Source organism: Pleurodeles waltl, chromosome 12, assembly GCF_031143425.1.
Source record: "Pleurodeles waltl isolate 20211129_DDA chromosome 12, aPleWal1.hap1.20221129, whole genome shotgun sequence".
NCBI classification, from domain to species: domain Eukaryota; kingdom Metazoa; phylum Chordata; class Amphibia; order Caudata; family Salamandridae; genus Pleurodeles; species Pleurodeles waltl.
The window spans coordinates 582,686,097-582,711,152 of NC_090451.1; the positions used below are offsets into that span (position 1 = coordinate 582,686,097).

Below are 25,056 nucleotides of genomic sequence, written 5' to 3' on the forward strand. Positions count from 1 at the left end.
GTACTGGCCCGTGACCCAATTTACAAGCGAAATATCACTTCTATATTTCTTACCAGTTGTTTAGTCTTGGTCTTAAGATGAGAATTCCATAGTGTAGAGGAGCTTACATGCATTCCTAAATAGCAAAAATCGTTCACCTTATTAATAATGTTTCATCCCATAGTAAATTGTTTAGACTTTGTATTTCTGAGGCCACATGTCATTACATAGGTATTTGTAAAATTTACTTTCAGATCAAGGTCCTGCATAAAAGATGGAAAAAGGTCTAGCAAACCTTGGAGGCCATTATCAGTACGCGCAATTTGAACAGCATCATCTGCATACAGTTAGACTGGAAGCTGTCTCTGCCCTATCTATGGTAAGTCCTTCCCATACTTTAGAAAGAAGTCATGTAAACCGTTTATGTATATAATAAATACAAATGGAGCCAAGATGCAACCCCGTTGTACTCTTCACCTTGATAAGATAGGAGGTGTTCTTTCGCCTTGTAAGCCGTACTACACCGAGACCATCAGATCTGTGTGTAGATGTTTTATTAGCACCAACAGATTTAAATCAATACCCAGAGTTTCCATGATTTGCCAAAGCTTCTCCCTATTTACCAGGTTGAAGGCACTAGAGAGGTCAATAATTGTCATGTGAATGGCTCCTTTTTTTGTTAGTATTTACTAAGGATGAGATGCAAATTTAAGGCTTGATCAACTGCGCCTAAATCATATTAAATTTGGGAAAGAATATTTGCCTCCGTCCCCCATTCCTCCAGACGTTACAAGATCAAACTTCCTAATATTTTAGCTGTAGAGTCTACAAGGGAGATTGGCCTTTAACAAGTTGGATCTTGACGGCCAGTTTCCATGAAAAAGGTATGTTACTCTTTACTACACTTTTTAGGACTTTTGGGACTAGAGGGCCCCAAAAACGTGGCATGGTTTTAAATAGATCAACTGGGACCCCATCTGTACCAGGTGCCTTTCCTGGCCTAGAACGGTTTATTGCTGTAATGACCTCTTGAAGGTCAATAGGAGTATCTGATGCAATTGGGTTTCTTTCCACGGGTTTCTGATTTGTAATTCCATCCCCTTAATGATGTTGTTCATTTTCAGACTGAAATACCCTTGCATAGTGTCATACCTAGACATCTTCTGGGATCAAGAAATCATCTGCATTTGTGTCTTGATCAAAGACGTATGGGTCATTTATCATCCTCCAGAATTTACAAGTGTCCTTCAATTGGGTAGCTGCCATTAGATATTCCCAGGCCTTTGTTCTAATTTCTGATTTCCTCTCTTCCAATGTTGCCTTATACTGACCCCTTGTCTTTTTAAGGTCGCAGGAATAAGGAATTGATTTAAGAGCTTTTTGTAGATTTTTGTGAGCAGCTATGCACGCGGAGTTGAACCATCGGTGCACTTCTGGTTCCAATGCTGACCTATGAATGACCAGTGCCGCAGAAATGGCATTGCTTAGATGCTCATATTCCTGTACTCTAAGGTTATGGGTTGGCCGATGTGTTAGGCAAAGACTGATAGAGTCTAGCTTTTGCTTAATGATTCTCTGATTGAATGCCTTTTGATCAACCTTTTCCATTTCATATGCAGACCTGTGTTATTATTAAAAACAATATTTCCTCTCCCTTCCCTATTCTTTGGACCTAATTTAATGTTATAGGCTAGGTTAATACACAGAAAATTCATATCACTGGCACAGTGCAGAACTATCTTGAAATCGAGAATTAATTGTGAATCAGCTAAGCTGATAAGAATAAAATCAATGAAGCTCCCTTCGGAATTCCCCGTAAATGTCAGAATTTTCTGAATATTTTGAGGCGCTTTCTCCCTTGCAAACATGATGTCATACTTACTAATAAAGATGTTTAAAGCATCCCCTTCGTCTGTATGATTAAAGTGGGTCGTCTTCTCTCTTCCTTCAATCAGGAAACTACATGCATGAGAGCCTTCCGATTGACAGAGAGCATATAGAAATCTCCTGCCCAGAGCATGGTTAGCTCTTTGTCCTGAAGCCAAGTAGATGAGGCTAGGAAATCCATTACATCCTCAAAGGTTTTCCTCAAAAGGCCATATGGCATATCATTATAAAAATGTTTTAATAAAATACCCTTTCTCTCCTCAATCGATAATAGGACAATTATGGACAAAAGCTCCCTTCGGACAAAAAAAAGGACAAAAAAATGCCCTTTTTGACTTTTGCTTTACTTCTGCGCTTTCCCTCCACTCTCTCCCCCACTCTCGCTCTCCCCCCTCACTCTCTCCCCTGCCACTGCTGCCCCTACAGCCCCGGCCCCCTCCTCTCTCTCGGCTGCACTCCAGCCGCTTCTGCTGCTCCTGCAGCCCGCCCCCTTTTTTCACGCTGTTTTGCCCCACTCCCGCCTCCCAGCCGCTGGGAGGCCGCACAGTGGACGCGTGCAACTGGTGCACTGATGGAGCAACGAAGGCACACCAAAGGCAAGCTCATCTGTGCCTGTCCGAACCTGGACCACGCCCAGCGCCGGAACCCCTGGTTCCCGCCCCCCAACCGCCGCTACACCCGTCTTTGTTATGACACCACCACCCTCCATGCCTTCAACACCAGCCGCTCACCAGCCTGCCATTAAGCCATCCCGTAGCTCATCCCTTAAACCCTTCTCCTGCCAGAACTGCACCTTTACCAGCCTCCACGCCAACGACCCACCCACCAAGGCAGGACGCAACCACCTCAGATGCATCCTACTCAACACCCACTCCGTCCACAAACACGCTGTCGAACTTTGGAATCTACTTGACTCAGCGTCCCCAGACGTCCCCTTCCTGTCTGAGACCTGGATGAACCTCTCCTCAGCGCTAGACATTGCAATAGACATTTTGGACGGCTACAGATCACCCACAGGGACCGCTCCAACAAACCAGGAGGAGGCATCACCATCGTCCACAAGAACACCCGCACGATAACAACCAGCACTGAAGACACCCTCAGGGCCAAACACCCGCACTTCCAGATCCACACCGACCCAAACACCACCCTCCGAGGGACCCTCATTTAGAGAACCCTAGCCCCTGACAGCAGTTTAGCGACTATCACCGACGTCATTAGCATGCACACTCTCGCATCCACAGACTACATACTCCTTGGGGACTTGAACTTCCACCTCGAGAACACCAACGATAATAACTCTATCACCCTACTCGACAACCTCTCCAACCAAGGCCTCAAACAGCTCGTCAGGACACCCACCCACTCCGCAGGACACTCACTCGACCCCATTTTCTCTGCCAGCAAACACGTCTCCTTCAACCACACCACCGAACTCCACTGGACCGAGCACCGCTGCATCCACTTCTCCTTCGAGAAAACCACAACACATCATCACCCGCAATGGATTCCCCACCGCAGATGGTCAAGGTCACCGAAGACCAACTGATCACTACCCTCTCCAGGAACCCACCCATTGACACTGACACAGCTGCCTCAGCCTCAGGCAATGTACCGACGACTGTGCCAACTCTCTCGCCCTGATCAAAAATCCTTCCAACAGACATACCGACAGGAAGGCCTTCTGGTTCACCGCCGACCTCCAAGAATCTAAGCAAACATGCCGAAGACTCGAAAAGAAGTGGTGCCAAGATCAGACACTGGGCAACCACATAGCCTTCAAAAACGCCATCCACAGACACCACCAACTCATCCGAACCGCCTTCATAGAACGCATCAACAACAACGCACACAGCCACAAGGAACTCTTCAACATCGTGAAGGAGCTCTCCATCCCTGGCTCCCACGTCAACCACATCCCATCATCACAGGACCTCTGCGACTCCCTAGCCACTGTAGTGAATCCTAGTTTGTTTTAATGGGATACAGGAGTTAGCTTAGCCTGTGGCTTGCAGACTCGTGCCCCCGTCACCCAGTGACTTTTGCCCTACTACGCTTGCTCTGTTTTAACGCATTTATTTAATTAATTCTTTTAAGATGGCTGCCTTGTCTCGACTTAGGCCCATGTTTTGATTTGCATTACCAGTGCGACTGCGCTAAGGCGTCAAGATCAGGCGACAAATACAAACAAACTGTAGTTGTTCACTTTAGGTACTTTCCCTCTTCATGCTGTCGAGGGAATTGTTTATATTAATTACCATCCCAAGCACGCTTTGTTATCTATTGTGTGGGAACAAACCTACGTCAGGGGTCCAATAGATCTGTATACATACTCCTCACTTTATCAGATAGTCAGAGGAATTCGGACCAGATGCCATCGCTGCTATCGAAGCTGCACGTCACCTTGACACTGACCCAGTCCGTGTTCCTGTGGAGTCTGAGCTAGAGACCTCATTCTAAGGTAACACAGTTGGGGGCTCTTCTCATGGACTTGACATTGGCAGATTAAAGGTTTAACCTCTTCTAAGTTAGGGTTTAGGCCTACATGCTAGGGTATTAGGACATATCACACAACTCATGTTATTTCATGATATTGCAAGATGGTGGGGGTCTTTGTATTAATGACTCTTGTCTTTACCATTCTGTTTCTTGCATTGTTCATTATCCTAATCATTGCAGCCCATGCAACTTATCACAGATTGCAGTTTTACTCAAATAAACCCTAATTAAAGTTTACTGCATCTTCTTTATTGCCTGTGTGTGATTGAGACATGTTGTTAATGTGAGAAAGGGGTCATCTCTGTTTAACCACAACGCTCTCTGAGATGTCACACTTTTGAGTCCATGCGTAAAGGCTGCACAAATCACCTTAGACTGTTTTGGGTTTTTGGTGAGGTACTGCTTGTGAGCCGGAAGGGTTGGGACGACAGTTGCGTTTTGTTTGTAGGATTGGCATAGTCGCCTACAAACATAAGTACTGTCAACCTTAAACCAGCAGTCTTGTCTAGAGCAAGAGTCCATCTACGACATGGCACCACCAACGATGGTGTTTAGGCACTAATTTACGGATACCCCGATTATCACAGTCTCACATACTACAGGTACCCTAAGTACCATTAAACGGAGACGTCCGTGGTCTTGAGGAAGATCCTTCTCAGCTGAACAGGGACCACCTAATTAGGCTGTGGGTTGTTCAAGCTTGAACTCATAAAAAGACTTAACTCCCCACTTGGTGGTCCATCTCTTTACTCAGTTTTACATTATGGCTAAAGCAATAGACATTTCCTGAAAATGCTAGATAAGCCTTAACTTTACATTTAGTAGCGCATGGCTTAACAGAAGAGGGCGGGAATATTACATTCATAGTAGAAGCTAGCGAAGCGTACCATACAGAAATATTTTATTCTTGGGTCACATCTGCGAAAAACGACAGATCGGACACATTCGACACATATAACACTGCAAACGTACCTCAACGGTACCAAGCATACCAGTATCTTGAAATACCGCTCACGTACCAAGAGCCTCAGAACTGGCCTGAAGGTGCCCTACCACAAATAATACAATGCATGAGATTAGGTCCTTTAGGTAATGATGGACCAACATGGCCTATGTTTGACACATACACACCTCACCCAGGTATACAAAACATGCAGGCATCAGGCCTGCAATACTTTTATATTGAATTAGTAACGCTTTACAGACGACTAGTTCAGTTCGTAATGCGAACATTAAACACAACACCAGCGCGTCTTGCACCACCAGCACCTGCTGGATACCAATTGACTACTGGGATTAATCCACAAATAGTACATACCATTATGGGTAAAGTACCCACAGAACGAGAGAAAATACCGTTCTGGATAGCCCAGAAAACAAATCAGCTAGAAGCTGTGTTGCCCCATACGGGACCACAGGAGAAACATAGAGTTCTCACTATATGCTTGCCTTTCGGGATGGTTCCCTCAGTGGATGACTGCGCCACATGGGGTACAGTCTTTGCTGCAAAATACACTGCCACACATGGTACCCTGACACTTGCCAATTTACTGGAAGTGTTAAAACAAATACAGAATGAACACGGGCTGCAAATTAATGCATAACTTTGACGCAGTCTCCTCAATAATACTCAGTAACATTAAAGGGGAAGCGGTAGCACTGGCTATACGCCAGCGTCTCCGAGAGATTCAACATTTGGACCAGGAGAGAGAACTACCAAAAGTTATTTCCAATACCTATACTAGTATAGGACGGGATAGGTTGGGAGCCAAACTGAAGAAGCTTGAAATACAATGTACCACCCCTAAGGAAGGTGCTAAACAAGCACAGGAAAATACTAAGAAGCGCTGAGATAAGCAGAAACAATTCAAAGAAAGACGAAATAAGAGAGTAGTTTCTCCGCATCGGGAGAACTCCGAAAAGAGATACACTCTCAGAAATAGTGAAAGTATAAAAGCTCTTGACAGATATACTGATTCAAGTCCCTCTCGTTCCTTTCAGGACCCATCGGACAGATGTAGCGAGAGAGGGTGCTGTCTTGACCGACGTCCTGAATACGTGAAACAAATGAGACATTCCATAGTCTTCAGACAAAAAAGAACGTAAGTCCCCACAACAGAAGCCAAAGAAAAAGGTGGCAGCACTGTCAATTAAAAATGCCATTAAACTTGAGAGCATTTCTGAAGAACATAACATAGGTAGTGACACTGTTAGACAGCGCAGCAGAGGTCACAATATGTCACCAGAGTCTGAAAGATCAACTGGATGCTACAGCAACTAGCGATTTCATAGCAGTTGAGACTGTGGAAGGGCGCGTTCTCCCACCCAATAGGGTTTATGATTTAAAAATTCAAATTGAGGGAGACATAGAGCACACTATTAGGGTGATATTCTGGGATGAACTTAATTGTGATACCCTGTTGGCCGAAAGAGACTGGCCACCTGAGCACGTCCGTAAGCTCTCACATGGGGAAGATGTCATTTTGTTTTCTTTCTCTGATCTTGTTCCAGAGGCGGTAAAACAAGCCTACGCTCGTCATTGGGCTTTAATGCAGGCTCTTTCACTATACCACAATCATGTAGGCTGGGACAAGGACTCTCCTTGTTGTAGGAAGCTGGCCTGGTATGTAGTGCACGTGTATGTGTAATAGTGTCCCCGCACTCACAAAGTCTGGGGAAATGGCCCTTAACTATGTGGGGGCACCTTTGCTAGTGCAAGGGTGCCCTCACACTTAGTAACTTTGCACCTAACCTTCAGCAAGCGAAGGTTAGACATATAGGTGACTTATAAGTTACTTAAGTGCAGTGAAAATGGCTGTGAATTAATGTGTGCCCTATTTTACACAGGCTGCAATGGTAGGCCTGTGTAAGCGCTTGTCTGAGCTCCTTATGGGTGGCAAAAGAAATGCTGCAGCCCATATGGATCTCCTGAAACCCCAATGCCCTTGGTACCTAGACGACTAGTTCAGTTCGTAATGCGAACATTAAACACAACACCAGCGCGTCTTGCACCACCAGCACCTGCTGGATACCAATTGACTACTGGGATTAATCCACAAATAGTACATACCATTATGGGTAAAGTACCCACAGAACGAGAGAAAATACCGTTCTGGATAGCCCAGAAAACAAATCAGCTAGAAGCTGTGTTGCCCCATACGGGACCACAGGAGAAACATAGAGTTCTCACTATATGCTTGCCTTTCGGGATGGTTCCCTCAGTGGATGACTGCGCCACATGGGGTACAGTCTTTCCTGCAAAATACACTGCCACACATGGTACCCTGACACTTGCCAATTTACTGGAAGTGTTAAAACAAATACAGAATGAACACGGGCTGCAAATTAATGCATAACTTTGACGCAGTCTCCTCAATAATACTCAGTAACATTAAAGGGGAAGCGGTAGCACTGGCTATACGCCAGCGTCTCCGAGAGATTCAACATTTGGACCAGGAGAGAGAACTACCAAAAGTTATTTCCAATACCTATACTAGTATAGGACGGGATAGGTTGGGAGCCAAACTGAAGAAGCTTGAAATACAATGTACCACCCCTAAGGAAGGTGCTAAACAAGCACAGGAAAATACTAAGAAGCGCTGAGATAAGCAGAAACAATTCAAAGAAAGACGAAATAAGAGAGTAGTTTCTCCGCATCGGGAGAACTCCGAAAAGAGATACACTCTCAGAAATAGTGAAAGTATAAAAGCTCTTGACAGATATACTGATTCAAGTCCCTCTCGTTCCTTTCAGGACCCATCGGACAGATGTAGCGAGAGAGGGTGCTGTCTTGACCGACGTCCTGAATACGTGAAACAAATGAAAGACATTCCATAGTCTTCAGACAAAAAAGAACGTAAGTCCCCACAACAGAAGCCAAAGAAAAAGGTGGCAGCACTGTCAATTAAAAATGCCATTACACTTGAGAGCATTTCTGAAGAACATAACATAGGTAGTGACACTGTTAGACAGCGCAGCAGAGGTCACAATATGTCACCAGAGTCTGAAAGATCAACTGGATGCTACAGCAACTAGCGATTTCATTGCAGTTGAGACTGTGGAAGGGCGCGTTCTCCCACCCAATAGGGTTTATGATTTAAAAATTCAAATTGAGGGAGACATAGAGCACACTATTAGGGTGATATTCTGGGATGAACTTAATTGTGATACCCTGTTGGCCGAAAGAGACTGGCCACCTGAGCACGTCCGTAAGCTCTCACATGGGGAAGATGTCATTTTGTTTTCTTTCTCTGATCTTGTTCCAGAGGCGGTAAAACAAGCCTACGCTCGTCATTGGGCTTTAATGCAGGCTCTTTCACTATACCACAATCATGTAGGCTGGGACAAGGACTCTCCTTGTTGTAGGAAGCTGGCCTGGTATGTAGTGCACGTGTATGTGTAATAGTGTCCCCGCACTCACAAAGTCTGGGGAAATGGCCCTTAACTATGTGGGGGCACCTTTGCTAGTGCAAGGGTGCCCTCACACTTAGTAACTTTGCACCTAACCTTCAGCAAGCGAAGGTTAGACATATAGGTGACTTATAAGTTACTTAAGTGCAGTGAAAATGGCTGTGAATTAATGTGTGCCCTATTTTACACAGGCTGCAATGGTAGGCCTGTGTAAGCGCTTGTCTGAGCTCCTTATGGGTGGCAAAAGAAATGCTGCAGCCCATATGGATCTCCTGAAACCCCAATGCCCTTGGTACCTAGGTACCATATAATAGGGACTTATAAGGGGGGTCCAGTGTGCCAATTGAAATTGGTAAATTAAGTCACTAGCCCACAGTGATAAATTTAAAAGCAGAGAGAGCATAAGCACTGAGGTTCGGATTAGCAGAGCCTCAGTAACAGAGTTAAGCACTACTGACAACGCATACATTAGGCCACAAACTATGAGCACTGGGGTCCTGGCTAGCAGGATCCCAGTGACACAGTAAAAACACACTGACACACACTCACAAACAGGCCAAAAGTGGGGGGTAACCATGCTAGAAATAGGCTACCTATTAACACTTGTCATGTAATACCTATCAGGTCTACACCCCAACCTCAGCCACAATATTCTGTTAAACATGAAGCTAAACCTCCAGTAAGGGACATCCTCACTCAGCTAGAGTACCAGGGAGTAATTGAGCCCTGTGCCGCTGCAATGAATAACCTGTTATTCCCAGTTGCAAAACCTGACCATTCTTAAAGAATAGTCTTAGATTACAGACACTTAAGCAGTCAAACATGCACATACGCTATACAAATTTCACATAGCACAGCACTTATTAACAGTATAGTGTGCAAAAAGTATAAAACAACGTTGGATATTTCCAATGGGTTTTTCTGCCAAAACTTAGCACAAGAAAGTCAGGACCTGAGTGCATTCTCATTTGGCTTTTGCTGTTTGCCCCAAGGATATAAGAACAGTCCAGGACTGTTCTCAGCCCGTGTAATGTCAATATTACATGATCTAGATCCAGAGGCACTATCCTATGTTGATAACATCTATCTCACAGACGAAGATCTCCCCATTCATCTTGGCAGGGTCCATCGGATCATTTTAGGATTTTCAGACCTCGGTTACAAATTTAACTTTAAGAAAAGTAAGATAGCCTTACTGAATGTATTGTCCCTGCTATATGAACTATCAAACGAGGGGAAGAGCCTGCACTTCCTAGAGAAATGTGCACAACGGCACTCACCTAACACTCTCAGGAAACTACAGTCTCTACTTGGCGTCTTTAATTTTGGCAGAACATACATTCCTGACTATGCACAACATATTAAGATACTCTATGACTTATTTTGCCCAGAATTTTCTAGCAAGCACTGGACAGTTGAACACACACGCATCCTTTGGGAATTGCAACAGGACATGCTGGAATCCAAACACTTACACACATGTGATAACAAAACAAATTTGGTCATCAGAATAATTGCTGGTGCCATTGGGTTTACTTATGTCACCATTAACGAGGGTGACACAGTGCCCATAGCATATAAATCCCATTTATACTCTAATGCAGAACAACGTTTTGCACTTACAGAAGAAAATTCTGACCGCAGTTCAAATGGCTGTCATGTAGGAGAGGCCACTTGCCCAAGGGAAACACTTTATTGTTGTTACCTCGGTGCCAGCCTTAGAGGCTGTCACTAAAGCAAGCGTTCCTAATGCTAAAGCACTACATCCACGTTGGATTCAGTGGGCTACCTCCCTGACCGCTAATAATGTTGATTACATCTTTGATCCAAAACTTCAGACACAAGAATATCTCCAATATGAACAGAAGTGCCCGCTCCTCTAGATATCTTACCACTGGACAGATACCATACTGTCATTTATACTGATGGTTCAGCACAACCAACTGTAGGTACCAAACATCAATATTCAGCCACTTGCGCAGCCATGAGTGGAGTGATGAAGGATGGAGTTTTCCACCCTCATAATACCCACACGCAGACCCTAGGGGACTCCACAGCTAAGCTGGTTGAACTTAAAGCCCTTCTTCTAGCGCTAGAACATACAGAGCCAGGATTGCCAATTTTGATAGTCTGTGACTCCTACTACTCCATCCAGTCCTACAATGATTACCTCAATCATTGGAAGCTGAACGGGTTTAGAGATTCCAAAGGGAACACCATAAAACACAAAACTTTGTGGGGTAGGGTGGCTGATCTTAAGGATAAGCTACCGTATTTCCATATAGTACATACATTGGGTCACCAACGTGTAGGAGTACATGTTATCGGTAACACTCTGGCCAAATCTGCAGTAGCTGCTGCTTCTGTGGCTACAGTGACTCATTCTTAGGCGGGATTGGATAATGAAATACTGACTGCCGAGAAGGCTTCGGCCGAAGGCAAGTCTCTCCCAAAACCATACCCTACAAAAAATTCTTACCAAATCAGTGCACAGAATGTTGCTTATGCAACAATTGCTGGGGTCGGAGATCGGGCAATCCCCAACGAAGACCAGCGACTAGGTCTAAAAAAAGCAGCTCATGAGGGTGTCGCTTCTGCACATGCTGGTATTTCGGCCACTGTAACACTCTTACAGAAACTCTTCTGGTGGCCAGGTCTATACAAAGAGACAAAACAATACTTCCTTTGTTGTGAAAATTGCCAGCAAATAAAGGGCTCTAATATCAAATGCCCACTGCGGACATCCCTCTTGGTGTCCAGCAGGCCATTGCGGTCCACTTCAACCTGATGGTGCATACAAATACATCTTAGTCACTGTTGATTCTTGTTCTAGATTCCTGTGGGTATGGCCTCAGCAGTCAGCTGACGCTCGAACTGTTATTAAAGACTTGCTGATCTTTATTGGTACATATTCAGTTGCGGCATTCCATTCGGATCAGGGCCCTGCATTTGCCTCAAAGGTATTCAGGGACACCATTGGGAAGATGGGTGTTGAACTCCATTACTCCTCACCATACCATCTCAAGGGAATTTCAGTCGTGGAGAGGTGGAACCGTGATCTAAAGCAGTCCTTAACAGCCAGAGTATTAGGTTCTGGCTACAGTTGGCTTCATCACCTATATGGGGTCCAGAGAGCACTGAACAATCTGCCAAGACGGTCCTTGGGGGGGACGCACTCCTTATGAGGTTCTCTTTGGGATACCTATGTATGTCCCAGAACTTGATGGCCCTGGTTTGGTGGCAGTAGATACACCTTTTGATATAAATGAACGTCTCACTGTCTTACAGGAGCTTCAGCAATTTTGTGATGATAAATTATCCGTCAGTGCTGCCACTTTAGGAATAAGGGATTTACCAACAACTTCCACTGGTTGGATTCCTAAAGTCAGGGATCTGGTTCATGAAAAGATTGCTGTGAAAAAGGAATTTGGTTCATCGTACAGAGCACCAGTCCCAGTCTTTGGAGTACAAGGTACCAGAACCGTCATCTTACCACCCCCGCCTGGTTCCAGAACAAACAGATTCATTTCCATTGATGACATCAAAGTTCACCATGTGGCCAATCCTGCACAGTAGCCCTAGAGGTCCCTTGGGTAGTTCCTGATTCCCTCTCACTACCCAACAGGACATACATCTTCAAAGTAGACTCAACAACGCTACTTCGGACTACATAACAATGTCCAATGATGTTTCAAACACCTCCTCGGCCATGGGGTGGGCGGAAAATTAGTTCTTGCTAATTCCAGTTACCGCATCAACGACAGTACCTGTGCAAGATTTTGCTGTTTTTTACAGCAATACTACACCAACTGATGGCACTGTCTACCATGAGCCTCCACATGAAGTGGATCAATCTACCAGTAATGCACCTGCTCTCATTTTTGCAGACTGCCTCTGGCTTAAAAATCACTATTTAATTCACCCATGGAACTATTTATGGTTCTGTCTGATATTTTTTGCATTGTTCCTATGGATTGGGTTTGTGACTGTTTTCTTTTTACTTTAAATGGTCATTACCTTCCTGAACGCTCCTCAGTTGAGTTTGTGGATGAAGTCTTAACTCCACATCATTCCTCACATAAGGTCTGAAGAGACTTGCCCTTTGTGAAAATTTCAGCTGTGCCAATTCCTGATGGTATTGTGTGGGACAACGTTGCATTTGAAATATATATAGGCCTACTGAGGTCATTCAAATTCCATATGTGTTCAAGATTTCGATGTCAGATGTCATTACACCTGGTGTTGTATCTGATGATTGGGATGTCCAGACAGTTGATTCTATGGTAACTGAAATGAAGGACTATTCAGTGTTTGAAAGTGATGATGTGTATAGACATACAATGAATTATGGGGAAATGTTCTGTTATAATAACTGGGGACATTACTACCTGTACTGTGCTACTAGACACAGACCTGTACTTAACTTCACACAGTGGGAACACTGTTCTACACCACTAGTGGGGAGCCCGAAACACTATTTAGACAAGTTCACTTATTTTACTGGGCATGACACAAAAAATATGGTCATATTATTTCAAGTTGCCTCCTTCGAAAATTAGGAAAATTTTGCTAACTGTTACAAAGCTGATTTATTCAGTCCTTAGTTTCCTGTCTTACAGTTGAAGGTTACGAATACTGGAAGAACACTGTTGATTTAAAAACTGTATGGGGAACACAAAATTGTCAAATAGTATGTAGGGAAGCTTTATTTAGAGCATGCCTGATTCCTGTCCAAATTATCTTTTTAGATGACACCATTCAACAGACATCCTGTCTGGGGTTAGCAAAAGTAAAATAAATTATCAAGCCCAGTATCCCCACACCTGCAAAGTTTAGTGATTGGCAATTCTTCCTGAAAGTCACAGAGGAAGAGATAGATGCATAGGTTCAGGCTGGTACTTATAATTCTTCACTTTCCAGTCCCGGCAGATGGTTAATTTGGCCAATGGACACCGATGGATGTCAGGCACGTCTTTTGAATTCCTCAGGGGTTTTCAAGATTAGCTGGCCAGACCTTCGCTTTATCTTGGGTCAACACACAGGTATAGTTACAACATATAGTGTGGGTAAACTGTGGCAACAATGGATACAGTCTAACACGTTAGCCGCAGTTAAAGAACATCTTAACACTCTTTCGGAAGATGTAGACTTGCAGGACTTTTTGCTAGGTCCTAGAAAACATGTGCTAAAAGATTCATATATGTTATGTACAATGAGTCCTGGAAGCTCTCTCAGGTCGAAGCTGCTGCGCGCTTAATGCAGGTAGATAGAGAAAACTTAAAAAAAGGCTTTAGCTGTTGTCGATAACGGCATGAACACTTGGTCCAACAGAATCTGTTCACTGACAAACATAGTATCATCTGCGATAGATATCATTCAGACAGACATGTCCTGTTTATATCATGGACAAAGTCAGCTGCGTTCCATCATGCAGTTAGGTTGGACGTTACAGACATTGAAAGATGGCCGAATTTCATGGAAATATATTAACGGTAGTGAATTGTTCACTGCTTTTAATTTATCCAAAGAACAGCAGACGATGGCTAAAAGGGAAGCAAGTTTCACTATGCTCCTCATAGAGAAGTTAGAAAAGCTGCCTTTCACAGTTGCAGAGTCCTTCAACTGTATAGCTCTTACATGGCATCATTAATCTGCCCATTTCCACTTTTCATTTTTTGAAATGCATGAAACATCTTGCCATAGGCAGGTATGAGCGACTGGGCAATAGCTACATTAAAGAAGAGTGGGAGTTGCCCTTTGATTACAAGTGTCTGAACGGCGAAACAGAGGTCTTTCTTAGCAGAAGCGAATGTGAGACTAATGGTAGTCATTCAACAAACTGCAAACAGGTGCCCATTCAGGGCCTTTGCAATGCGGTGGTCGCAAACTTGGCCTGTTTTCTAAAGGGTACTCCTGTCCCTTCAACCGGCATTTCATGTACTTTCGAATAGAAGTTATGTGATGCTGAGCGACCAAAGCTGTTGCGGTATGCGACCAGGAATTGCCTACACATTTTCAGTCTCTAAGGTCATTACATGTTGTGGACATGTTTTATTACCCCCCACACGAGTGATAAAGGTATCAGACATGTGGCCTCACATTGATACTATTAATGTAAATTATGGCAAGCTGAGCAGACTAAAGGCGCTACTGTTTCAAAAACAGGTTCCATTGACATCAGCCAGAGAGACGTATGCTCTGCAGACTGCAAGATCATCAACCGAGATAAAATCCCTATTAAATACCAACTTCCCCAAGCACTTTGGAGAATTGGTATCCAGAATTTATAACGCCTCAAGCACAGTCAGGATTGTCCATTTCTTTAAGGCTCTTAGGTCTGGATTTGTGTCCATCTTCCAGAATGTCTTTGGAGTCATCCCATCTGCCATCCACTCACTCTTTGCAAGTGTGTTTGGCGGCTTTCCAATTATTTTGACATTAATTGGCGGGATACTGCTGCTATTTCTTCTGATTTGCAGTGGTTGTGTCTTTTCAGCTACACAAACCAATGGAGCCGCTGCCACCAGCTCAACTGTGCCGTGATCGCATGGTTCAGATCTTGGTTGCTTCCTTGCTGGTGGAATTGGAGCGTGATTGGTCATTGTCATTCCAACCACTCTTGTGGTCATGCAACCAGTCTTTCATTGCATATGGTGCCTCTTCGAACATTTGCCAACAGTGTGCCTTGCTGTTACGCCGGTGCCTCCTGTAGACCAAGAACTGCTGATGTCCCCGATGAGGGTTCACTCACAGTCGTACCCCTTGAGACTAAGGCTGATTCGCGAGGCCTCCTATGAGCCTTCCTTGCTCACTGAGTTGACTCGTTACACCATGGAGGATGACACTATTGCAGGTGGACCTGCACAAGAGACTTCTACGCACTACTGCTCCGTCGACCCATCTGCCTATCCTGTGATCGATCTAACATCTAACAATGTGGCCTCTTTCTTGGGGTCCTTTCCATTTAGTGACTCAAGAGATGCTCTGCAAGATCATGACTATTGTAAATAATTTGATGATTGGCTCCAACTAAATCAAAGTATACATTTATTGTTCTTACTTTGGCTTGCCTTGCTAGTCATGGTCGACATTATATCTCTTGATACGTTTCTTAGCTACTGATTTTAACATTTTTTTAGAGGACTTTTAGCTAGTTTTTATGCTTTAGCTTTTAGTCCAGAGCATTTTTAGCTTTTGGTTCCATTTCACCTTCGGTAACGTCTAGATATGGCGTCATTCTTATTACGGCAATGGGGAGGGTGTAGTGAATCCTAGTTTGTTTCAATGGAATACAGGAGTTAGCTTAGCCTCTGGCTTGCAGACTCGTGCCCCCGTCACCCAGTGACTTTTACCCTAGTTAGCTTGCTCTGTTTTAGCGCATTTATTTAATTAATTCTTTTAAGATGGCTGCCTTGTTTTGACTTAGGCCCATGTTTTGATTTGCATTATCATTATCAGTGCCAACGCAATAAGGCGTCAAGATCAGGTGACAAATACAAAGAAACTGTACGTGTTCACTTTAGGTTCTTTCCCTCTTCATGCTGTCGAGGGAATTGTTTAAATTAATTACCGCCCCAAGCACGCCTTGTTATCTATTGTTTGGGAACAAACCAACATCAGGGGTCCAAGTAGATCTGTATAAATACTCCTCATTTTATCAGATAGTCAGAGGGATTCCGACCATATGCCATCACTGCTATCATTATCCTAATCATTGCAGCCCATGCAACTTATCACAGATTGCAGTTTTACTAAAATAAACCCTATTGAAACTTTACTGCATCTTCTTTATTGCCTGTGTGTGATTGAGACATGTTGTTAATGTGAGAAAGGGGTCATCTCCGTTTAACCATGATGCTCCCTGAGATGTCACACTTTTCAGTCCTTGCGTAAAGGCTGCCACAAATCACCTTTGACTGTTTTGGGTTTTTGATGAGGTACTGTTTGTGAGCCAGAAGGGTTGGGATGACAGTTGCGTTTTGTTGTAGGATTGGCATAGTCACCTACAAACATAAGTACTTTCATCCTTAAAACAGCAGTCTTGCCTAGAGCAAGAGTCCAACTATGACACCACCTTTTTCCACCGCAAGATCGCAGACATCCATGACAGCTTCAGCACTCAGACCCCCGTCAACCACCGACACCACAGACTCACCACCCACCAGCCTCCTGCTCTCCTGGACCCACGTCAACGACACCATCGAAATCATGAACACCATCCACTCCGGCTCACCATCCGACCTCTGCCCTCACCACATCTTCACCAAAGCAAGCTCCGTCATCGCACCCCAACTCCTGAAGATCATCAACAGTTCCTTTATATATCTATATATACATCTATATATATATGTAACACAAGCTTTATTCGGTCATGCATAACCATCAAAGCAATAAAACCACAGTAATCCAAAAATTACAAATTAGATTAAAAAAAAATTAAAAAAGTATAAATAGATTCATAGAAGCATAAGAAAAAGTAAAAAAAAAAAAAAAAGTCAACATTTACAATAGAATAAAAACCAATCAATTCTTGTCCTATAGCGTACATATTTACAGATTACTAAATTTAAAAAAACGAGTACATAAATTCCATGCAGCCACAAGGAACTTGCTATCAGCATAGATGAAGGCAGACGAAGTTTCACTCTTCAAAGTCCTTAAAGCGATGCCACATTGTCTTATGCCCATATTTCAACAAACTGTACGGATCCACTTGCACCAGGGAAGGGCATACACTGGGCAGAAAAACATAAAATGTTCGACAGATTCAGTAGCATCATTACAGGCAGGACATAAATCAGATGTTGATGGTAGTCTCCAGCTACCAGTTAGAGACAACAGCGGTAAACACCTAAAACCAAAGCTTTTACACAATGAATCGGGAATAGGATCTAAATAAGATTCAAACTAGGGATACCATTTAAAATCAAGAAATTGATTAGTCAATCGACCATGTACTATACAAAGAAGATGATTATTTCTTACATAGGACCAGTGAACAGATTTCAGAGATTGTTTCTGGGCCTTTCCTAAATTCTGTGGATTCTCCCTGTAGCTCCCAAGTCCCAAGGTACGAACCATTTTGACACATACCTGAGCCATAGGATAGGGGCTGCATTAGGTCTTTTTAGGATGTCAAGAAGGGAGGCCCTTAGATGGTAAGCTCTGGTGTAGTCCAGATCCTTACCCAAAAGAGAAAGGGTCTCAGAGCTATCATATCAGAAATGTGATTAAACCCAAGATCCGAAAAAAAACGGGATCAAAGGGGTGCTACATGGACACACAAGTAGTGCTCTGGCAAAACTGTTTTCACCCACAGACAATGTATTAGTATTGCAAGATTCCCACACCTCAGCACCATAGGCAGCAGCAACTTGCGTGTTTGCCAAATAGATCTTAATAGCCGGGGAACAGCTTTCGTGGCAGTACTTTTATAAAAGCGCACGATGGGGCCTGACCTATGTTGAAGAAGTGATGCACTTTTGCTAATCTGATCCTCCCAATGTAAATTGTTTGAGATCCTCACTCCCAGATAGTCTATTGAACTAACCTTGCTTAAGGGGGTCCCATCTAAAATGATGGTACATCTCCTAGCTGGTCCTGAGCTAAACACCATTAATTTAGTTTTACTAGCATTCCTTTCCAGACCATAATCTGCACAGAATGATTTAAACCTGTCAACAGGAATCTGGAGACCCATTGGGGTCTTAGATATGAGGAGGGAGTCATCTGCAAAAAGTAAAATAGGAATTTTCTGCGCATTTAGGGTGGGGCATCATTTTGACAGAGGGACACAGCTTGTACCACATCATTTATGAATAGGGTGAATAGAGTTGGTGCCAAGACGCATCCATGACGAACACCCCACTGAATGGCAATATGATCTGTTAAATCTCCCTGATTACCCCATCTCACCTGGGCATATGAGCTCTCATGTAGCTGTTGTAATAAATGGATTATATTGGCAGGAGTACCCATTCTATGAAGAACATCCCATAGCTTTTCTCTAGGAACCATATCAAAAGCAGACCTAAGGTCCACAAAGGCGTCATATAAATTTTGCTTAGCAAGGACTACATATTTCCAGTATAGAAGCATCAGCCTAAAAACCTGGTCTACAGTGCTGGTTTTCAGGCGAAAGCCTGCCTGGAGTGGGGATAACATCTGATGGTCTTGAGCCCAATCCAATAGACTGTCCAAAAGCTGCTTGGCAGAAATTTTCTGGAGGTTGTCAATAAGGCTAATGGGTCTATAATTAGCAGGGGAGCTCATATCGCCCTTTTTATAAATGAGGATTATTTCAGCCGCTTTCCAGGTACCAGGTACCAAATTTGAGATCATATTTATATACCAGGACCATATTACTGGTTCAGATTTATAAAGATCCTCCGGTATCTTGTCTGGACCTGGCACTTTGGCAGATTTTAAAGAATTATTTGCAGCTGTAGTTTCCCCCAGCGTGAAAACAATTGGGTCATCATGGTTAAGAGTATCCATACCTTGATCATCAAACAAATGGCACGTTTTAACCAGCAACTGGGGGAGAAGTTAATAAGTTAAGAATTTGCAAGGTGGAGCATAAAGTTTGGAAAAATGGTCCACCTAGCTTTCAGGTTGAATTTAGTACAGGTTGTGCTCTTGCCACCTCTATGTCATTAGACAGTAGCTTCCAAAATGTTGCGTTATCATTATGCTTAATTGCATCAAGCAGGTTCTGCCAGGTTGTATCTTCCCAGCTTTTCTTTGCCTGTGCTATGGTCTTATTATAAGTGAGTCTGGCTGTTTTTATCGCCCCCTGTGAACGAAACATAATAGCTGACTTTATTGCTAACTTGGCCTTGGAACAGTCCTTACTAAACCACTCGTTAATTTTGGGTTATCATCAGAATACTTGGTGGTGGTCTTCCTATAAAAAATATTCTGCAATTTCTTCAGCATTTCTTCATGAATGCTGAGGGTATGAATGTTACTGACTTCATGCTCCTCGTAATCAGCCATAACATCAACAAACAGTTTGTAAATTCCCTTGATTAAATAAGGGTTAGGCATTACTTTTAGCCAACTAACACAAGTATGATTATTATCCAACAGTGGCTCTGGAACCACAGTAAGGTGGATGTTCTGCGATCTCCTGAATACACTACTGTATAAAATAGGAAGCTAGGGATTATGATCACTCTCATGACGAAAATACACCTTCATATCTTTTAAAGATGGCCATAGCCTGACATCAACTAGAAAATAGTCAATAACACTTTAGGACTGACCTCGCTTGAAGGTAGGTGCGATGCTCAAGTCAGAATGAGTGCAGTCATTACAGCCTCTAAGTCCATATTTAAAACAGAGAGATGTCAACTGGGAAGCAGCACGGGAGCGAGTACACTGTTGCTTGTTCATCAATTGTGGAATACCCCAAAGTTCATCCTCTTTGGCCGTTAAATCACTACTTAAACAAGAGGGTTCAAAAGTACAATTCATATCCCCTGCAACCACTAATTTGGTCGAAGGATGCAGGGTATCCATAAATTCAGACAACTGAGCCAGTCTGAGACTCTAGTCCCTGTGGAACAGACCTGGCATATACATTAATTATGGTCACCTTGAAATCTCGATCAAATGTAAGCTGGACACCAAATAAGTCAGGGGAATCTATTTTTAATGCAAATGATCACACTGTAATTTCTTATTTAACAGTGTCAATAAACCCACTTTAGCATGGCCAGTGCCCCCCTCTGCGGGCAGTTCCTTTGAGTCCGCCACCTTCCTGGAGAGCGGGAAACACTCCGAGATCAATGCTCTCCTCAAGAAACCTAAGGCAGACCCAAAGGACCTGAGGAACTTCCGGCCCATCTCCCTGCTCCCGTTCTTGGCAAAAGTAAAGAGAGAACATTTTCAACAAACAACTGACCCGTTTCCTCGAGGAGAACAGCACTCTGGACCCATCCCAATCCGGATTCCGCAGCAATCACAGCCCCAAAACTGCCTTCATCGCCACCACCGACGACATCAGAACCATAATGGACAACAGCAAAACCGCAACCCTAATCCTCCTAGACCTCTCAGCCGCATTCAACACCGTCTGCCACCACACCCTACGCCCAAGCCTCAGCGATGCAGGAAGTCCACGACAGAGCCCTAGACTGGATCACCTCCCTTCTCACCGGAAGAACTCAGAGAGTCCGTGTCCCTCCATTCCACTCTGAAGCCACCAAAATCATCTGCAGTGTACCCCAGGGTTCGTCCCTCAGCCCGACCCTCCTCAACGTCTACATGGCTCCGCTCACTAACATCGCCTGATCTCACAACCTCAACATCATCTCATAAGCTGATGACATCCAGCTGATCCTCTCCCTCACCAAGGACACTGCCAAGACCAATCACCATGATGGAATGAAGGCCATCGCCGAATGGATCAAGAACAGCTGCCTGAAACTAAATTCGGACAAGACTGAGGTCCTCATCTTTGGCTCCATCCACTCCGCATGGAATGACTCCTGGTGGCCTGCCACACTGGGAACCGCGCCGACACCCACCGACCACGCACGCAACCTATCTATGACCCAGCAAGTCAACACCATCTCCTCCTCCTGCTTCAACACCCTCTGCATGCTTCGGAAGATCTACAAATGGATCCCCACTAAAACCAGAAGAACAGTCACCCAAGCCCTCGTTAGCAGCAAACTGGACTACGGCAATGCCCTCTACGCAGGAACCACAGCCAAACTCAATAAAAGACTGCAACGCATCCAGAACGCCTCCGCACGCCTTATACTGGACATTCCCCACCACTGCCACATCACAACCCAGTTGAGAGACCTGCATTGGCTCCCCATCAACAAGAGAATCACCTTCAAACTCCTCACCCATGCTCACAAGGCGCTGCACAACACCAGACCAGAATACCTCAACAGACGGCTCTCCTTCTACACCCCAACCCGACAGCTTTGCTCCGCCGACCTTGCCCCCGCCACCGTCCCATGCATCCGCAGAAAAACCACCGGCGGCAGATCATTCTCGCACCTCGCTGCCAAGATGTGGAACACTCTTCCCACCCACCTGCGTCAGACCAAGGACCTCCTTACCTTCAGGAGACATCTCAAGACTTGGCTGTTCGAGCAGTAGCAACCAGCGCATTGAGACCCTCACAGGTGAGTAGTGTGCTTTACAAATTCCCTGATTGATTGACTTAATGGGTACACTTGAATCCTTTCTTTTGCTCTTGCACAGTAGTCCAGATCTGCCAACAAGCGTTTGACCAGACAAGGGTTTTTAAAATTTATCACAAAGCAATCTCCATCAGAAGCTTTCTTTGATGGACCAACCCATTTCACTCTAAGTGCTAAAAGGATCTTATTATTTAAATCCTCTTGATATCTAGTTTTTGTCCTCAACCAATAGGTGGACTTTCCCATCAGGGCTTGTGTATCTTCATTGTTATATCCATTCAAAGGAGGCACATTTTCTAGCACCAGGACATACGGCGTGCATTCAGGGGGTAAAGGCAGTGCCTCTTCCAGGTTATTAGTGGAGTTAGTACAAGGGGGTTTGAACACCCAGGATGAGCCCCCATTTGATTTGCCAAATGTGGTTTGTGCTCTATATATGAAGTTCTAGGTTGAGCTAAGAGTTGAGCTAAGGGTGGAACAATTTCATTCAAGTCTGGATTATGTAACGCATTTTCATCCTTTAATGCAGACTCCTGTCTGTGGAGTTGGTTATCTGGAGTAGCTCGCTGGTCACATTAGTTTGGAAATTATCCAATCTCTTAGTTATCAATTTAATAAGTTTCTCCTCCAAGACTACACAAAATGGTTTTAATATAGAATCAATTAAATAGGTAGAATCATTTAAAATGCCTTTTCTTATAGTACGTTCCCTTAGCGTATCCGGGGCCACCTGATGTCCAGCATTATCTTTCAATTGTATATGGCTTCTCTTTTTAGGGCCCGAGACCCCTTTCACATTTTTAGCCCTTCCTTCCTCTCTTCTCTTTTTCAGAGGAGGGGAGTCTACCAATGAGAATTCAGGAATTGGTTCCTTATTTCATTCCTTACTTGGACTTGTATCCTGCAAGGGAAGATGCAAGGAGTGCGCGTTTATTCAATCTTGAGGGGGTCAGAGTCTAAGTTCTTTCGCAATGGCTGTTCCATTTGTGTAGGCTTTACAAGTACAATAGGTACAACAGGGGTGGCCTCTGAGACAGTTTCTGCACAGCCCCAATCTTAACCTCCACTTACTCTAACTCAGTCTCTATAGCTCCCATAACGGAGAATAAATAGCTTGTGATTGACGACTCGGCTGTAGAACCCGAGCCACTTTTCCCCATTTGCGCATTATTCTTTCTCTTCCCCATTAGGATAGATTTTTCATGTACCTCAAATATTCCGCTCACTGCCTGGATCACTCAGCCACAGAGGGGAAAGAGGGGCCGCTGTTTTTAAAAGCGCCGATGCCTGTCTCCTCCTCCTTCTCAGGGAAGCATGGGGCTTGTAGTCCGCCCCCTCAAGGTCTCCACAGAAAGCGCATCCCGCGCTGCAGGTGTGCAGCGCTATTTTTCACAGGGCGATGCCTGTCTCCTCCTCCTGCTTGAGGAAGCATGGGCCTTGTAGTTCGCACCCACAAGGTCTCCAAAGAAAGCACATCCCGTGCTGCTGGAGTGCAGCGCGGTTTTTAACAGGCCGATGCCCGTCTCGTCATCCTTCACAGGGAGGCATGGGGCTTGTAGTCGCCCCGCAAGGTCTCCACAGAAAGCACATTTTAGTCATATATATTACATGCATTATGTTTTCAGTTATGTTGGTCCTCTATGTCAGCACTGTATATTGCCTCAACTTCATCAACCAACTCATGGGGAAATGAGGGATGCCTCCTTCTCTTCCAGTGGCTGCAACTCCTGAACATCTGGTCCTCCTCCGGTCCTTATTGCAGCCTTAAGTTTCCTGCCACTTTTATTTCTGTCCTGTGTTTGTGATGATGCTACCATTTTTTTGCATTCAAATACAGTCTTTCTTGTTTGTGCCAAGCAGTTGATCTTGTACGCTATTGTTTGCCAAAAACTAACCTTCTTCGCTGATAGCAATTTAGAGTTGGCAAACTAAAGATGCTCATTTCGGTCACCTTACTTATCAATATTGGGCTTTCGTCCTCTGTGAAATTTAGCTTCCTCTTCCTTTTGTACTAGATTTCTGAAACATCATCAGGGTTGGTTCCCTCCTGCCTTCCTGATGCACCTTCCACAGTGAAAGATGGTGGAGTGTTCGTACAAACAATTGCAATATGAGTCTTTTTTAAACGTTCTTGCCATGCATTGCACTCCCGTGTGACTCAATGCTGACATACAGCATGTAATGGTGCCTTGCAGCACGCAATTCAGCTTTGCGTCACACAGGTAGTATTTGTATTATGGCGCCTTGCCTGGAGGAAAGAGTCTGACACCCCAGTTCTAGGCTCCTGCTCCTACACTTGGCTTTCTACTGCTTGCACTGAACTTGTAGATCAGAAGAGGAAGTTGCATTCACAAAACTTTGTTGTGTGTTGCCCTCTGCGATGTCACTAATTTGAGAAAATGACTTCTAATATTTTTTGAAAATTTGAGAGCTGCACAATGGTTCACAACTTTACTCTGTTACAATATGCACTGCTTCTAGACCTGAGTGTTTCACATGAAAATAATGGCTATCAGATATGCAAGTTTAATTAGGTAATTGGACAGTATGCAGAAAGCTATAAAGAGAACAAGTTTGGACACGATGGGATTACTTTGGTGATCTTATTTTAGGTGAGCGTAGTTAATCTAATCATTTTTCTCCCTACCAATTCTTGTTCTTTTAGTATTACTATTCACAATATAAACGCAGAAGTTCAGATACCTCAGACTAATCAGTAAAAACAGAATTGATCTTTCTGCATTATACCACGTTTCTTTTTCAGATGTCTGAGACCCAGTGTCATATATGAAGCATGTAAATGTCACACATAACAGGACAGCAAACATAGAGATGTCACTAGAATCTTACTGAAAACTTGAGGGCTATGTTGTTTCAACATACCAATGTTTGTCTCTGTGTTTCTCCCTTTTGAATTTAGAACATTCTATTTTCAATGGGTAGAATGTTCTAATACCCTTATATTCCTCTGTTTCAGTCTTTATCACTTGTTAAATTCCCTCTTTGTTGTGATAGGCCTGGGGCCTACAATTCAGGTTCAGGGCCTTTAAGAACCAGCTTAGCGATTGGAAGCAGGCTATCAGGCTTTAATATAGACTAATATGACACTGTTAGC

General features: G+C 44.0%; 1 long non-coding RNA gene across 1 annotated transcript in view; it reads right to left on the minus strand.

Annotated features, from left to right (window-relative positions):
* Positions 1-17,131: 17,131 nt before the first annotated feature.
* Positions 17,132-25,056, minus strand: part of LOC138268252 (uncharacterized) — a 63,961-nt gene continuing 56,036 nt past the window's right edge. Inside the window, exon 3 of the long non-coding RNA XR_011199964.1 lies at positions 17,132-17,510. This is a non-coding gene — a long non-coding RNA (uncharacterized lncRNA). The remainder of the gene's footprint in view (positions 17,511-25,056) is intronic.